The sequence below is a fragment of the Rhinatrema bivittatum genome, chromosome 2, assembly GCF_901001135.1.
Source record: "Rhinatrema bivittatum chromosome 2, aRhiBiv1.1, whole genome shotgun sequence".
NCBI classification, from domain to species: Eukaryota; Metazoa; Chordata; class Amphibia; order Gymnophiona; family Rhinatrematidae; genus Rhinatrema; species Rhinatrema bivittatum.
In genome coordinates, this window is record NC_042616.1 from 424,595,808 (window position 1) to 424,610,847 (window position 15,040).

Consider the following 15,040-nt stretch of genomic DNA (forward strand, 5'->3'; position numbering starts at 1 on the left):
CCTTGGTCTGACCCAGTATGGCATGTTCTTATGTTTATATGTTCTTATGTTATCTACATACCCCAATATCGAGAGTGCCTCCTTTCACCATGGGTAAAAGTATGCACATTGTGGCCCTACGCATGCAATTTTATCAACACATAGGGTGGGCAAGTTTGAAAGACCCCATTTCCATGGGTAAACCACGGTTTCACCTGCGGAAGTTGCTTTGAATGTTACCCTCTGTCCAAAAGCAGGACTGGCTCTACTATTAGGGAACTAGGCAGTTGCCAAGTGTGCCAAAAGTTGGATGGAGATTGCAGCAGCAAAATTGCTGCAAGGGGGCTGCCAGTGGAAAAATTGCAGGAGAAACCACTGGGCTGAGCAGTGTAGCTGCCGGGCAACCCCAGGCCTCAGACAAAGAGATGGACAATCCACCAGTGGTTGGAGCAGTGGAAGCCTGTGCTGCTGGTCCCCGCCACTCTCTACTGGCACTGCAAGAATATTCAAAACTCGCAGACCAGCCAGCACTTCTCACTGGCGGATCTCATGCATCACAAGAACAGCAGTGGGAAGTTCCAGCCCGTGGCTGAACATTCTTGTAGTGCCAGTATGGAGTAGTGGGGAGCAGTGGCAATTTGTGGCTCCTGCTACTAGGGAAGGAAGAGAGGGAGGAGCGGCAGTGGAGGTACATGCTAGGGAAAGGGGAGAGGGAGGGAGCAGCAGAGAGGATGGATACTGGCCGGGGGAAGTGTTTGGATGAAGAAGGATGAATGCTCAGAAAGGGAACAGATGCAGGAAGGAGGCAAAAGGGCAGATACTGGGGTAGGAGGAAGAAGGGCAGATATTGGATAAGGGGGAAAAGGAGGCAGAAAGATAGAGGTTGGGAAGACCATGGGGGGACTGAGGGGAGATGCTGTGTGGGAGCCATTGCTGCCAAAGGAGGGAGCACTGCACCAGAGCTGCCAGCAGAAAGAGGGAGTGCTGTGCAGGAGCAGCTGCCAGTAAAGTGTGTGAATGCGTGTGTGCTTGTGTAAAAGTTTAGGGTGCCTAATATTTATTTTATTTATTACAGCATTTAATATGCTGCCTAATTCCCAGAACATCTGTTCTAGGTGGATTGCAAAAGTAGATGAATAATATAAAACATGCAAACAAATAACATCACAGCAAATAAAAACAAAAACAGTGCAGTGTAAACAAACAACACATATCAAAGAAATAAAAACAATACAAATAGCATAGACATTGACAAAGCATAAGAAAACAATAAAATGCAAAACTGAAATGTACTCGAGTCACGAAAAACTTCTCGGAATAAGTGTGCCTTCAGCGGTGGAACTTACCCCCTACAATGAGCAATTAAACTGACAAATAACATTTTGAATGCTGGGTCTATCTTTTTGCCTACTGAGACATATATCTATTTTAAATCTAGGCACTACTACTGATTTTAAGTTTCCATGCAAACTCATGAATATAATTTAAGTATGCATTATTATTAATCTAATATCATGTTCATATCATGTGTTTCAGAATTCATTATTAGTGATTGGCCTCTAGCTTCTGTCCTACTATGGTAGTTCATTCCTTATTTTACTCCTTCTTAATTGAAATCTGCTATTACTGATCTCTAATTCTATGTTGTATCCCGCCTTGGGTACATTTCTTATTCATAAACAAGCTGATGCAATACCGTGCGCTGCGGCCAGCGCACGAGATTAGACGAGCGTTTTGAATGTGCATCCATAACCCCCGATGCAAAATGGGGGTTAGTGTGTCCAAAATGCGCGTCCAGTTGAGCGTGTAGCTAATAGCGCTCATGACGTAAATTCATGTTGCTGAGGCTATTAGCTATTACTCCCCCCCCCCAGCGCACACATTTCTACTCTAAAAAATTAATGCTCACCCTGGAGCAGGTGTTAATTCTTGAGGCACCCCAAAAGTTTACAGAAAACCAGAAGACAGTGCTTTTCTGTAGTTCCTCTGACTTAATATCCTGGCAATATTAAATCGAAGGTACCGAAAAAGGAAAAACATATATATAAAAAAAAAAGGGTGCTGGTGGTCAGGTTAGGAAAACGTACGCTCAATTAACAAAGCATCCATTTTCCTACCTGCTGACAGCCACCTCTCCTGGGCACCCAATACTGAGGAGGCACTAAGAACCCAACATTTTCCCTAGCACCTCCTTTTTATCGCAACAGCCCATTTAAATATTAAATCGGGTCTCTGGGAGAGGTGGATCGGCGCGCATAAAGAGAGCAGATGCTCAATTGTGAGCGTCCGTTTAACGCGTGCTGATATTGGATCGGCTTGAAAGCCTGGTGACAAATTCAAATACTAAACAGAATAATTTATAATAAAGGATATTCCATGTGGTATCTTTCCCCCCAGACATTATGATCAGGCGGAGATTACAAATCAGCAAATGAATCAGTAGTTCCCAGCTTGCTTCTGAATTATTCAGCATCACTAAAAAGCTATGTACTGGGGGGAAAAAGTAAGATTTAAGAACATTTTTACTGAAATTCCATACATTATTTTATATATTTACAATTTCAAAAGTGAAAAAAGCAAAAATAAACCAGATACAAATTTATGAAGACTTTGTTAAATGTACCCACACTTGTACAAGCAGTGTCATGACACCTCAAGCGTGTATCAGCGGTTCACAAACTATGAAATCATTTATGAAATATTTTTTTGTTCTGGAAGCTCTATAGAACTTTCTGGCGAGTTGTAATACAATGTCCTAACAATTGCAAAGCAGCAGTTATAAAGACAAAAATCTTCACAACTTCTATAACCGTAATTTATTGGAATGAGGAGATATTCAACTCCTCGTTCCAATAACCACCACTATCGAAGATGCACTGAGACTAACAGCTAACTACACCTTGTCTCAATTAGAAACATGCTGAACCACCTAAAGCTATGCCTCAACATGAACAAAACAGAATGTATCCTCATAGAAAGAAAAAACGCAGGACAAATAACCCTCATGCCTTCCTTACAAATTGACAACATTAGCATACAACTAAAGAACAATGTAAAGGACCTAGGCATTTGGATCGACAATGAACTAAACTACAAAAAGAACATCGCAATGAAAACAAAAGAAGGCTTTCACAAACTTCACATACTCAAACATCTAAAACCGCTTCTACACCAACAAGAATTCAGAACCGTCCTGCAATCCCTTATCTTCACCAGCTTCGACTACTGCAACTCTCTCCTGATCGGTCTCCCAAAAACTGCATTAAAACCTCTACAACTACCACAGAATGCCGCAGCTAGAGTACTAACCGGCAAGAAAAAATCTGACCATATCTCCCCCGTTCTGAGAAGTCTTCACTGGCTATCGGTCGAAAAAAGAATCAAATTCAAATCTTTAACAATCTTACACAATGCAATATACACAGCAGACAACACCGCCCTCAATAACATGATCCAGAAACGCAAATCACAACACACGACAAGATCCGCCAGTAAACTGCATCTAGTAATACCATCTCTTCCTCTAGCAAAGCTTTCCAACACTAGGAACAGAGCCTTCTCCACTGCGGGACCGAAATTATGGAACTCCTTACCAGATTACCTAAGCTCACTCAGCGATATCAAATCTTTCAAAAAGGAACTCATAACCAAGCATTCAATGATGGCGTTGGTTAATTTGCTCACAACTGCTCTTACACATAAACACTCTCCGTTATGCACATACTTACCTCTAGAGACAACAACCCTGGAGACACCCCATGCCTATCCACAGACTCCCAATTCAGTTACTCTTATTTATTCAATTGTTCTGCATCTCACTGCTTTCTGTGATAAGTTACTTCCCTTCAGTCCCAAGGCTACCCAAGTAAGAGATACCTAAACTCTCACAGAGAATGATGAAGTACCCAAGTAAGAAAAATGTAACCCCCCCAACGATTGATGAAGTACACAAGTCTTTATATGACATGTTAATCACTACCTGATTGTTCATTGTAAGTCCTTGCTCAGTAATATTGTTTAACAAAATGTTTAAAGTTGTTCAGTTCTAATATGTTTATTATATACGATATGTTCCTTGTAAACCGCCTTCCCGGCGATAGTTATCTCTGTTAAATGTGAACCGGAGTGATATGTATTGTATACAGGAACTTCCGGTATATAAAAACCAAATAAATAAATAAATAAATAAATAAATAAATATGGTACATGGTTCTACTGTTATGAAATGTAATAAGTTGTTATCCTGTAAACCGGAGTGAAGGCAGCGAGCTATACTTCGGTATAAAAAAAGCCTTTAAATAAATAAATAAATGAATAAATAATTTGGCGTGACAGCTATCATTTTCCGGCTATGTGGAATTAGCAGCACAGATTTGACACTGATTGTGAGCAGTAGAAACCAATGGTTAACAGTAGCTATTTGTCCAGTTCTGCATATTTTAAAATTCCTAATTCAATCATCCTTTGAAAAAAAAAAGTATTAAGTTTGTTCGCCCACCACAAGTTGGAAAAAAAATAGATTGAACTTTTCTTTGAAATAAGCATCTAGGAGTGTACTAGTCATGTCCCACATAAGGCGAGTCTGCAGTAGACGAGTGCAGAGACTACCAGGAGGGCATTAGGACCCAAGAGTGGAGAATGATAAGAGGAGGAGCAATCGGAGAGAGGGAGAGGAAGCAGTTACTCTGCAAGAGACCTGGAAATGAAAGTTAAAAAACAGGCACATGGATGAATAGAAGCTGTGGCCACAGCCTTGGCTGTGTAAGATGCCAGCCATTGGAATGCCTAAAGAGCACCATTGATAAGGGTGCAGTGCATGAAGTAGAAAGCAGAGGGTAAGTCGCCTGGCATCTTGTGCAGATCTCGTACAGGAAGCCCATGGCTGCAGCGGCAGCAGGAGGAAGAGGAGGGACTGCTCAGTTTCCAGCGATACAGCAATGGCAAGCCACTAGCTGCAGACGTTTGTTTCACTAATATATAAAACCATGGTACTCATTTTTAAAAAGAAAGATTTCCCTGAAATGCTTTAGTGATGTAACAGAGCCAGTGAGGTTTTGCAGTGACAGAAAAGCATGAGAGAAATGTCCCCGTCCCCCCTGTTTTGAAGTTCTGGGCCATTAAATGGTGTGCGATTTGGTTTAACTTGGTGGTGATTTGGGGGGAGGGGACTGTCCACTGTCCGCTTTCCGTGTCAGGCTGTAGTTTCACAGTGCATGGGCTACCTGGGATTTCGAGATTGGGAGCCAGCGGGGCAGCTTGTATGCCTGAGTCAAAAGATCATCGGAAACGTTTTGGGGCCTCCCCCTCCGGAATATATACAAAAGCTACTCATGCCATCTAAAAGGTATACGATTAACAAACCTGCTAATCAAAGAAAAACACACAAATCCTCTTGTGCGTGGGACTGTTACAAAATGAGAGAAAATGTTGATTTGGGGGTGGGAGGGGGCACTTAGCTAAACGTGCCCGCCCCCTTCCATTTGTTGCGCTCCCTTGCTTCTTTCCTAGGGCTCCGGGTAAGGTGCAGTGGGGGCGGGGCCTGCGGCCGACAGACGCTGTCATCTCGGGAGACCTTGGCCTTTTCCAGGCCTGCTTATAACTGGGGGGGGGGGGAGCTCGGTTTCCCTGATATTCTCCTTGCAGCCGCTTGTATCCTCCATCGTGAGCACTTCAGGAGACCTGGCACGGAATAAATTGGCTGTTTGTGCTTAGAGCTGGGCGAGATGGAGCCCTAGTTAAAAAAAAAAAAAATGCCATTATTATGCATCTGGGGCTGCCAGACTTTAACTTTCGAGTTTTAGGTTGGGAAACTTTCTCTCGCTCTCTCTCATATAATATATATATATCTATATTTGCCAAAAATGTTTTATTTTCTTTAATGTTTCATCTTCTAACATCATTTGACTGTTTTCTCCTTTCCTGTACCCAGACTCTTTTGAGGTTTCCTGTTTAGGATGCCAATGTCATAAGGTGCGCTGAGCAGATTGCACAGTTTTACCTGTAGTTGTTTGCACATTTTCTGTGCCCAAAATTTACTGCCAATGCAGCAAAGAGTTTTGTGCACAAAAAAATGTGCACGCAGCAATTCTATGCTGATGGTAGCATTAGCTGTTACCCCTAGTGCAGAGAAGTATGCTGGTTTATTTTGTGTTTTCTTAGCGCTGGAAACTTAGCAGTGGTCCCCAACCCTGTCCTGGGGGCCCACCAGCCAGTCGGGTTTTCAAGATATCCATAATGCCTATGCATGAGAGAAAATTTGCATGCACTGCCTCCATAACATGCATATTTTCTCTCATGCATATTCATTGTGGATATCCTGAAAACCCGACTGGCTGGTGGGCCCCCAGGACAGGGTTGGGGACCACTGACTTACAGGTCCATATTCCAAAACATTTAGCTGGCTAAATAAATGTATTATAAAAAGGGGCATGTTTTGAGAGAGAGAGACAGACACTATCTCATAGTTCTGAAGTATTTATATCTCTATAGGAGGGCCATCTAACAGGTCGAGGTGAGGTGTTGATGGTGATTTAGAGTTCAGGAGCCAGTTGCGCATGTAGAGTGAGATGTTCGAACAGCACAGTACACCTTGGTGAAGATTTGACGTCATTTGGAGTGAGGAAAGTCTCACAAAGTTGCAATTTCTACTATGTTCTCTCAACCTAGATGGACTCTGTAACAGGGTACCATCTTCTAGGGTGAGATAACATTGTACAAAATTTCATCTTTGTGAGGCTTTCCTCATTCCAAATGATGTCAAATCTTCATCAAGGTGTTCTGTGCTGTTTGTACATCTCACTCCTTCATGACTTCAATTTAAAAGAGAAAGTGGCAATGCTTGCCAGGAAGAAAGGCCAAATTATGTGGAAAGATCATCCTGGGGATATTTTTCAGGATTTATCACTGATCATCATTCATAAGCGCAGCTCCTTTAGGGATGTTCTCACTTTGTTGAAGCGTGAGGATATCCGCTATCGTTAGACTTTCACATTTGAGCTTCAGTTTATGAAAACAGTGGAAACTGCAGTGGACGTTTTGTACTCAGTTGATATCTCTTTTCCCATGGGGGAGCTGCAGTGGCCAGTGGGCCTCATCTGGAAAAGAAGATGGATCAGCCTAAGTGGCATAGGGTGATGGATGATCTTTCTATCTTTAGGACTTATTCTGGGTTTGGACTTGGTGATTGCTTTGTATTATGTCTTCTCTTTTATTCATTGCGGGGTGATATCCTTTCGTGTATTACAAACTGGTTAAAAGACAGGAAACTGAGAGTAGGATTAAATGGTCAATTTTGCTCAGTGGAAAAGGGTAAACAGTGGAGTACCTCAGGGATCTGTACTTGGACCTGGAAAGGAATACGATGAGTGAGGTTATCAAATTTGCAGATGAAACAAAATTATTCAGAGTAGTTAAATCTCAAGCAGATTGTGATAAATTGCAGGAGGACCTTGTGAGACTGGAAGTTTGGGCATCCAAATGGCAGATGGAATTTATTGTGGACAAGTGCAAGGTGATGCATATAGGGAAAAATAACCCTTGCTGTAGTTACACGATGTTAGGTTCCATATTAGGAGCTACCACCCAGGAAAAAGATCTAGGCATCATAGTGGATAATACTTTAAAATCGTCGGCTCAGTGTGCTGCAGCAGTCAAAAAAGCAAACAGAATGTTAGGAATTATTAAGAAGGGAATGGTTAACAAAATGGAAAATGTCATAATGCCTCTGTATCCCTCCATGGTGAGACTGCACCTTGAATACTGGGTACAGTTTTGGTCGCCGCATCTCAAAAAAGATATAGTCGCGATGGAGACCAAATGATAAAAGGGGTGGAACAGCTCCCCTATGAGGAAAGGCTGAAGAGGTTAGGGCTGTTCAACTTGGAGAAGAGATGGCTGAGGTGGGATATGATAGAGGTCTTTAAAATAATGAGAGGTCTTGAACGAGTAGATGTGATTCGGTTATTTACACTTTCGGATAAAAGGACTAGGGGCATTCTATGAAGTTAGCAAATAGCACATTTAAGACTAATCGGAGAAAATTCTTTTTCACTCAATGCACAATTAAGCTCTGGAATTTGTTACCAGAGGATGTGGTTAGTGCAGTTATTGTAGCTGGGTTCAAAAAAAGTTTGGATAAGTTCTTGGAGGAGAAGTCCATTAACTGCTATTAATCAAGTTGGCTTAGGGAATGACCTCTATTACTGGCATCAGTAGCATGGGATCTTCTTGGTGTTTGGGTATTTGCCAGGTTCTTATGGTCTGGATTGGCCTCTGTTGGAGACAGGATGCTGGGCTTGATGGACCCTTGGTCTCACCCAGCATGGCAATTTCTTTTGTTTTTTATGAGGGAATTCAAGCCCTGCCTTTTTGAGGGCTAGGGATGTAGTTGTTGCCATCTAAGGGATTTTTGGGATGTGCTGTTTTTAATTTAACTTTCTTTTTCTAGTATCGAGTTTGGAGTTTGTGGGCTCATGCCATGTTTGGTAGTGTTTTCCTTCTAGGGGGGTTATGCACCTCGTGGGGTGAGGTGTTGCTTAAGATTTGGGAATCAGGGGGGGGAGGGGGACGACGGAGTTTGGTTATCTCCAGGGATTGGGTGCATGTGGTATTTTCTAGGGTCTTGTTTATTAGTTGCACCCTGAGTGCAGGTTCATGAGGATGGTTTGGTAGAGGGTTGGGAAGTCTGGGGGTTGTCATTTTTTGCATTTTGTCTCTTGTCTTCACACTGATGGGGATTCTGAAGGTTATGTCTATAAATTGTAAGGGTCTTAATTCCCCTGTTAAAAGAAAATTGCTTTTTAAGGAAGTGGCAGCCTTGGAGCAAATGGGAGTTTTTGCCAAGAAACCCACCTTAAAGCCAGATTTTCCCACCTATTGGGTGATAAAAGATATCCTATCCAATATTTTGCTTTGGCGACTAAGGTGGGGATTTTTTTGCCCACAATTTAATTGCAGATGTGACCTCTGTTCTTTGTGATATTCATGGTAGGTTCTTGCTCCTGAAGGTGTCCCATTAATGGGGAGCTGCTCACTTTGGTGAACATATACGCCCCAAATGCTAACAGGGAGTCTGTTTTTTTCAGCCTATAAAGGATACTCTACATGGGTGGGCAGAAGGTCAAGTCTTATTAGGGGGCAGATTTTAACATCACTTGTTATCCCTTTCTGGACAACTCATCTGGTACCGAGGGCGCGTCTTGTTCTCAGCGGAGCATTTGGAAAACTTTGATTAATAATTGGAGTTTTCAGAATATATGGAGGCTGTGGAATCCTTCCTTAAAATGCTGGTGGGAGTGGTACACGGCATTGGTATTGGACAATTTATATGGTCTAACCATGCGTTTAATATGGAGCTCCATGTGGGCAGAGGGCAGTTTGGGAGTAGTTTTTGGAGGTTAAATGATTCTCTCTCCTTGCTCAAATGAGTTTACAGAAGTGCTTATTAAAAACATTAAGGATTATTTCTCCTTTAATGATATGGGAGATGTTAACCTAGCAATTTTGTGTGAGGGGATAAAAGCTGTGATTAGGAGGAAACTCATTTCTTGTGCTTCCTTTCTGGAAAAAAAGAAGGCTGAGCAATAGTTGAGTTTGCTGCTTCATATAGGTAAACTGGAGATTCAACATAAGCGTGGCAGGGAGGCTCATATTAAAATGGGTTTAGATGCTGCTCGGCAAGAGTTGCAGGCTCTGGACTTAGCAGAGATTGCTTCCAAATGCTTAGAGTACAGCAACAATTTTTTGAATTTGGTAATAAGAGTGGCCGACTTTTTGCCCATCGCCTTAAATCCCAATCAACGCAAAACCAAATTCTTAAAATTAAGGACAAGGTGGGTAATATGTTGTATGATACTAAACAGATTTCAGACTGCTTTGCGCAATTCTGTGGGGAGCTTTATGCGTCGTATAGTGGCATACTTGCTTCCACCATTGATACTTAGCTGCAGGCTATATCCCTCCCATCCATACCAGCTGATGCTAGGGATCACATGAATGCACCTATATGGATCGAGGAGGTTAACAATGTTATTTCAGACTTGAAGTTAGGTAAGGCTCCTGGCCTTGATGGATATACTTCCAAGTTTTATAAAGCCTGTAAGTCAGTTCTTGTGCAACCTCTGGCCTCTATGTTTAACTTTCTTAGATGGGGGCTGTTTAGTGGCGGGAGCAAATATGGCAGGTATTAATGTTTTGGTGAAAGGGGGGGCGAGACCCTACACTTTGCAGCTCCTATAGACCTATTTTTCTCATAAACCTGGATTTAAAGATTCTAGCGAAGATACTGACCACGTGTTTGGGATTAATTGCTCCGTTACTCATTCATGGGGACCAGTCTGGTTTCATCCCTGGCAGACTTGCTGCGGATAATGTCCGGAGGGTCCTGAATCTCAGCTGGTGGGTTCAGCATCATAAAGTGCCGACTGTTCTCTTGGCGGTAGATGCTGAGAGAGCCTTTGATTGGGTTCATTGGGATTTACCTTTTTCAGGTCCTTGAGAAGTTTGATGGGCTCCTCCTTCCTGACCAGGTTAGAGCGCTTTATGATCAACCTAAAGCTCGAGTCAGGGTCAATGGGAGCTACTCAGTAATGTTTGATGTAGGCCGTAGTACCCGCCAAGGATGTCCATTGTCCCCTCTCCTTTTTGCGTTATCTTTGGAACCCTTCGCTTGGCTTGTTAGAAATTCAGATTTTGTTCAGGGGGTGACAGTGGTCGGGAAATGATATAAAATGACTATTTGCAGATGACTTGCTGTTCATTCTGACAGATCCTGAAAAAATCCCTATTGGCCCTTCTTGGCAGTATGAGGAGTTTTGGTTCTGTGTCGGGGTTTAAGGTAAATTAGGACAAGTCTGAACTTTTTAAATCTTTCACTTACTGGAGCACAGGTAGAGAGATTATGTGAATCACTTCCCTTTAGATGGGCTTCTGGATATGTGAAGTATTTGGGAGTTTAGTTGGGATCTGATTTATCTACCTTGTTTATCTTAAATTATACTCTCATGTTTAGGGAGATTCTCCGAGATCTGGAGAGGTGGGACGAGTTTACGCTGTCTGCTTTGGTAGAATTTCCTCTGTTAAGATGAATATTCTCCCGTGTCTGTTATTTTTTCCAAACTCTGACAGTGGCGATTCCTTCTCGGGTGCTTAAAGATTGGCAGAGGGCTTTGATGCATTTTATTTGGAAGAGACGACTGCCTAAGGTTCTGAAGGCAGAGTTGTTTGGGCCCAAAAGTCAAGGTGGAGTGGGAGTCCCAAACTTGGAATTTTATTATGCAGCTGCTCAGCTAAAAGCGACTTGTGAATGGCATTATAGAAGTAAGTGCAAGGTTTGAATGGATTTAGAAAGGGCTATATTTGGGCTACCACCTTTAGACACAGTAGTATGGCATGCAGGTGTCTCAGAGCAGGAGTCTGGCAGGGATTCCCCTTTTACTGTACATTCATTGAGGGTCTGGCGAAGATATCCTACTCGGTTAGTGGAGGATAAGTGATACTGGCATTTTACATCTTTCTTATATAATAAGGATTTTCCTCCGGGTGACTCACTCACTGCAGCAGCTTACTGGAAATTTCCAGGTATTGAGAGACTGGGACAGGTTTGGGAGCAGGCTCCGTTCTCTTCCTTTGAAGTATTGCGTCACTTCTGTCCCCTGGAGGAGAAGGATTGCTTCCCTTATCTACAACTAGCTTCCTTTGTCTGATCCAGGAGGATTGCAATAGACTTAGGTAGTAGCAAATTGATGTTTGAAATCTTTTGTGCTAGAGCAGATAAGTTAGATAAGATGATTTCTCAACTTTATCTTTTACTCATTGGGGACCTTGGCTGTAAACCTAGGCATGTTCTGCTCTGGGAATCTGATCTTTCTGTCACCTTGGCAGATGCGGAGTGGGATAAGTGCTGTCAGGCACTGGGGAAAAGCTCTGTATCCTCCCTGATTTTGGAAAACGGTTACAAATTATTATATAGATGGTATCTCATGCCAGAGAAGTTAGCAAAGATTTATTTGGGGACGCCAGCTCTTTGGCACAATTGAGAGGGCTGTGGCAGTTTCTTCCACATTTGGTGGACCTGCCCTAAAGTTTCCAAGTATCGGAATATGTTTTAGAACTTGTAGCTGATATCACTGACATTACCTTACCCCAATCCCTTGGGTTACTTCTGATCTCGTTGTGCCTCCTTGATATTGATAAACAGTTTAGGCATCTCATTGGATATATTATTGTGGGGGTGAGGAGTGAACTGGCTGCCTGGTGGTGGAAAGTGGCAGTGCCACAGAAATCCCACTTGGAGTGGAGGCTGTCTCGACTTTTTACAATGTATAAACTGACCGCTCATCTCCATGATGATATTCCGAGGTTTGAGAAAACCTGGCGTTCCTTTATCTCTTGGTGGGCTCTCAGGGGTTTAGGTTAGGGGATAGATTGATTTAGGGTCTTTTTGGAGGGTCTATTTCTTTCTTTGAGTCCTAATCCTGGGGGATATGGAAGGGGATGGGAGGGTTGTTCAGGGGGAGGTGGGGTGGTGGATTCAGGGGTATTTGACTCATTACAAATCCAACAGCATTTTGTCCTGAATTGCAATTTGTGGTTTGACGCAGTGTCTTGTTGATTTTGGCTGTGTTCTGTTGTGGTATTCTGTACATGCTATTATTGTTAATAAAAAGTAAATTAAAAAAAAAAAAAGGAATGGAGGATGAAATTCAAAATTAACAATGGTCCATAAAGCTCTAAGTAGTGATGCGCCTACTTGCATTTCTTGACTCTTAAAAATATCATCGCCCTGCTAGAAATTTCAAGATTTTCCGGGTAGCGTCTGTTAGATGTGCCTAGTCTTAGAATGCTTAAGCTGGTGGAAACCAGAGAAAGACTCTTCACAGTAGCAAGCCCAAGCCTATGGAATCAGATACCTGAAGGACTGCGAACGGAGTCTTGTAGCAACATTTTTCAAAAGTAGCCAAAGGCTTTTTTATTTAGTTGGGACTTCAACATACTAATATATGGGAGAGTATCAGTTGTAACAGTTTGAGGCTACCAATTTAATTCCCAACAGAGTTTTATTGTTTGATTTTGCTAGTTTAATGGTGGTAGTTTTTATTATGTATTTGCCCTATTTTAATTTTTCATTGAAGGTTAATTACTGTTTTATTGTTGATGATTTGTTTTGCATTATGTATGCATAATACGTACATTGCCTGGAGCTCTTTTAGTTAAGAGATACACGTAAGTTGTAAATAAAATACAATGAGCAGGGATCCTCGATTACAGGATACTCAACTTTTGTGAGACAAATGCAATAACATTTATGTAAATGTTTTTCTTTCTTTCTTGTATTTCTATGTGGTTTTGTTTGGCCTCATCTAGGGTGCCTTATAACAATTAAGAGCAATAAGAACAAAATGGTGCCAAGTGAAGTGCAACAGGGAGAATAACGCAACAAACCTGAGGAAACGGTGCCTCAGGATAAAACTATTTTTATTTATTTATTTAAAAACATTTCTATACCGTCTTTCAAAAGCGAGATCGCTCACCAAAACGGTTTACAAAAATAAACAAGTATTTAAAGTAAAAGAAAAAAATAAAAATAAAATAAAAATAGTAAATAAAATATAAATAATAACAACGGAATTAAGTAAATAAAGTAAATAAACTAAAATAAAATAGACTAAAAAACAATAAAAATGTAAAGCAAGAGTAGTGAAGATAAGAAAAATACAATAAATTCAATTAAACCCTAACTCTAATAAATATCTCTTAGTAATTAAAATTAACTATACTAAATTATTTTACAAAGATAAGAAAAAGTCAGGAATAAAAATAAGACTAGAAAGGAACAAATCTAATGTCCTATGATATCTGCTGCAATATGATGATGTTAACTGTAGATAAAATGGAGCAGTGTGTACTGGCTTAAAGGTAGTTATGAAATCCTGTGCCTAAGTCCTCAAACGCTTCTTTAAGCGACTGCAAATAGTGTATGACATTTCAAGATTGATTATATTCCTGTGCCTGGATCCCCAAACGCTTCTTTAAATAGGTGCGTTTTTACTAATTTTTTAAATTCGGTGTGATTCACAGTTTGTCTCAGCGTATTGGGAAGTGAGTTCCACATTAAGGGACCCGCCACCGAAAAGGCTCTTTCTCTAGTTAAATTGAACCTCGCTAATCTCACTGTAGGAACATCTAACAAATTCTTATTAGCAGATCTAAGACTTCTCGTTGGTTTATATAACCTTAGCGTGGAACATAACCATGAGGAATCAGGATTATGAATTAATGAATTAATTAATGATAAAACCTTGTATTTAACACTATGTTTAATAGGGAGCCAATGCAATTCAGATAAGATGGGTGTGATATGGTACCTTATTGGTGAGCCTGTTAGTAACCGGGCTGCAGCGTTTTGAATCTGTTGTAGTGGCTTTAGAGTAGAATCGGACAAACCTAAGAAAAGACTATTACAGTAGTCCAATCCTGAAAATATAAGGGATTGAAGAACTGTTTTGGAAATCAGATTTAAACAAAAGTGGCTTTAACCTTTTTAAAGTATGTAGTTTGAAAAAAGAGGTTTTTACTAAGTGAGAAACATGATTTGTTAATGATAACTTAGAATCCACTTGTATTCCCAAGTTACGTGCAACTTTTTAAATTTCTATAACCTCATTTCCTAATGTGATTGAAGGTGGTGGACTATTTACTGGGTTTTCGATTACACTAAGTAATAGAAACTCAGTTTTTTTAGTATTAAGTTTAAGTCTGCTATGACTTAGCCACTGCTCAATGGTATTTATGTATAACTTGCATAGAGAGATAGTATCGGCCCAGGAGGATTTATATGTTCCTAATGTTACAATGTAAAAACAGCTTGACCCCGTCATGCTTTTAGCCTGTTATTATGTGAACCGATGTGATGTACCCCAACGAATGTTGGTATAAAAAAGCAAATAAATAAATATGGGACAAAAAGTTGTATATCGTCCGCATAGATCTTAAACTGAATATTTAGTGCCGATAGAATTTGACACAAGGGCAGGAGGTAGATGTTAAATAACACTGGGGACAA

General features: G+C 41.1%; 1 protein-coding gene across 1 annotated transcript in view; it reads left to right on the plus strand.

The window, feature by feature from the left end:
• Nucleotides 1-4,643: 4,643 nt before the first annotated feature.
• Nucleotides 4,644-15,040, plus strand: part of ZC3H7B (zinc finger CCCH-type containing 7B) — a 147,651-nt gene continuing 137,254 nt past the window's right edge. The window contains exon 1 of the mRNA XM_029590240.1: nucleotides 4,644-4,814. The gene's annotated coding sequence lies outside the window, so the exon portion shown is untranslated. The remainder of the gene's footprint in view (nucleotides 4,815-15,040) is intronic.